At 38.9% G+C, this 3,116-nt stretch overlaps 1 pseudogene; it reads right to left on the bottom strand.

Annotated features, from left to right (window-relative positions):
- Window positions 1-837: 837 nt before the first annotated feature.
- On the bottom strand, window positions 838-1,406 carry LOC118975274 (40S ribosomal protein S7-like; annotated as a pseudogene).
- Window positions 1,407-3,116: the final 1,710 nt, after the last annotated feature.

The following is a 3,116-nucleotide window of genomic DNA, read 5'->3' as shown; positions in this document are numbered from 1 at the left end:
TAACTTTCATTTTTCAGCGCAGATTCCATATATGTTCAATCCATTGTAATGGTTTTCCTTTAGTTCTTTGAACATATTTATAATATCTCTGTTAAATTTTTGTCTGCTGAAGTCACCATCTTGGGCATTTTAGGGGCAGTTTCTACTGATTGCTTTTCACTTTACTATGTATCACAATGTTTTAGTGTTTGTATGTCTAGTATTTCTTCATGTTGCTCATTATTGAAAAAAAAATTGTAGGATCTCTGGATTACTTTTTTCTTTTACCAGGCAGTTAAATTGCTAATTAATCCCATTGGACTTGTGTAGGTGTGAACTTACGCTTTGTTAGATGCTCTGGAAAGTCCAGGGTGTTTCTCAGACACCTCGTACTTGTAAAGTCGATCTTCCAATTGTTTCCTCCTCGCTGATATTGTAGGACTTGGCTTTAATTTGCTTTAGGATAGGTTTAAAGTCACCTTACTTTAGGGCTTTGTCCTCATTTCCAAAGTTGACTTCTGATCTGTGCTGAATGTACATGGTATTAGAAGGTGTTAATAAGATCTCTCTACTGACATTTTCCTGATAGTATAAAAACAATAAAGTAAAATGATGTAAATGCTAATCAAAATATTTGCAAGTTTCTGCCTCAGGTAATAAGTAGTTTCAGGTAACCAGACCTCTGTGGTATGTTCTGGAAAAGAGCCTTCGTAGGTCGGCTGGGCTTTAGCTTGTTGGGTCTGTGTCCATTATCCTGGAAAAAGCTTTTTCTAGAATGTCTTTGAAATTAGACTATGAAATTTACTTTATTTAAAAATTCTTTTTTGGTGAATGATATTTTGTTTAGTCATTTTTAGTTTACAACTGAACCTCTAGGAATTTAAAATTAACAACCTTAACAACAAGCTTCTTACACCAGAAAACAGTTTCAAGCTCATGTTCTGCATGTTCTGTGCCGCTTTATTCAAATAAGCCTTCGTGAGCCGGGTGGCATGCAGATTCACTGAGATTCTCTTGCCCACAGTTTCTCTTGGGGAGACCAAGTCCTCCCCAGTCACATGTGCACAGCTGCCAGAGTGTGGTTTCTGGGACACTTTTGCTTATATTTTTTGTGTAGCTTTTTCAGTTGGCTTAGGCAGAATTCTCCTCTGAGAATTAAAGACAATGTGCTTCCCACTGAACTTTTTCTCCAGCCCAAGTACTTACTTACCAGACTTGGTTTTTCTGGAAACATTCCAGTTGAGGAATAAGAACAAAGTCATAATAACTTTCTGACCTCCATCAACTTCAATTTCCTTGGCCGCTGTTCTATTCAGCTCCCTCTGCTCAGCTTTCAGGCATGAATTTATCTCCAGCTCCAGGAGAGCCTAAGAGATGCTGGACTAGAGTTCACCTGGCTTTTTGCCACTGGGCTTCATCATCCTCATGCTATAATTCACTGTGTTCTCCTCATGGAGTACTGGCCTATGAAGAGAATATGTTCTTTTTACAATTTCTTTAGCAATGCATTGGGTATAATGAGATATTAAGGTACTAAAAAGACAGCCAATGAGGTTACAGTTCAGTTCATAATCCATTTCATCAGCCTTGTCTCTTTAATATCGCTCAACTGTATCCCATCCTTTCCACCTTCACTGCCACAGTCTCTATCCAGGCTTTAATAATTACTGGGTTTACTGTCACTGATCTCCTGGTATCCATACTGCAGCTACATAGAGTATAACAGCGTTTTTAAAATGCGAATGCCATCACACGGAGTGTAAAATCCTCCTATGCATTAAGTAGTCGAAATTATTTATAGATGAAAGGAACGAGAGAGGGAAGAAAAAAAATATTTGAAAAATAACAAAAAATCATAACATTCTAAACAGCTGGGTCTTTATTTCATGAATTATCTATTCCTAAGGTTGCAGACTTCTCTTTACAATCTGTTCTTTGACTTGGTGAATTTTCCCATATTTTGTATGTCCCACTTCAAACCATCTTGCTCTCTCATCCACTTTACTAAGTGTCTCCCTCACTGACGCATACCTAAATCTCCCATGTTGACAACTCACTTTCAGGTTAATAACTTCTTAGACAGTTTACTGGGCTTTGGAGTTATCTTTCCGAAACACTGCCTTCTGATTGTCTCCCCTCCCCTAACAGCACTCAAGTGACTGAGTACCTCCTCCTGCTACATTCAATCTAGGTTTCCAGAATTAGGTTTCCTGGAAATTAAAATATACTAGGTCTGTCCAGAAGTATCCAGCCTTGTAAGATGAAAAAGACATTTATTGAAGAAGATACACAACACAAGAAATGTTGTACACGGGACAACGACACCTCACTGCCCTTCGAGGTAAGCAACTTGGGACCTCACACAGTTCCTGCAATTGCCATGAGTGGCCCCATCATATTTTCCTGAATCTCATTGACAGTCTGAAATCTCCGCTCTTTCAAAGGTTATTTTATTTGGGGGAGAAGCCAGAAATCACAGGGCACCAAATTTGGGCTGTACAGGGGCTGAGTCACCAGGGTGATTTAATGTTTTGCCAAAAAAACTCTGCATGAGACATGATGCACGTGTGGGTGCATTATTGTGATGAAGCTGCCAATCACCAGGTGCCCATAGCTGCGGCCTTCTGAATCATCCGAATGGTATCCATGCAGGAATGTTCAAGTTTAATGTAAAATTCATTGCAGATTTGTTGTTCTACTTGCTCATTTTGATTTTGACAGCCACACAGTACACATACTCACTCCATGGCATCTACTTCCCCCACTGACTAGTAAGTACAGTGAAGTTGTCATTGTTCATGCATGTGCATTCCAGTCCACTCTCCTTGGCTGCCAGCTTACATTGATATAACACAAACTGTTCTCACTATGTTAATAATGGCTGGGCTTTTTCCATACAGACTATGTGTATTTCTGCATAGTTTGGCCAGGGGAGCAAAACCCAACTAAGATACCAGCTATCTTTTTTTCCCAACATTTACTGAACAAGTATCTACTATATGTTTAACATGGGCTTTGGGGTTTTCTTTTTCTTTTTCTTTCTTTCTTTTTTTTGGTGTTAGGCATACAACAACAAACAGATTTAAACTAGGTTTCTATTTCCAGAGTGCTTATAGTATTCTGGAGAATGTGGCCAT

The sequence above is a fragment of the Sturnira hondurensis genome, unplaced genomic scaffold, assembly GCF_014824575.4.
Source record: "Sturnira hondurensis isolate 20B ecotype Veracruz unplaced genomic scaffold, ASM1482457v3 Scaffold0001509, whole genome shotgun sequence".
In the NCBI taxonomy this organism is placed as follows: Eukaryota; Metazoa; Chordata; class Mammalia; order Chiroptera; family Phyllostomidae; genus Sturnira; species Sturnira hondurensis.
The sequence above is the reverse complement of the archived record's forward strand: the minus strand, read 5'-3'. Positions and strand labels throughout refer to the sequence as shown.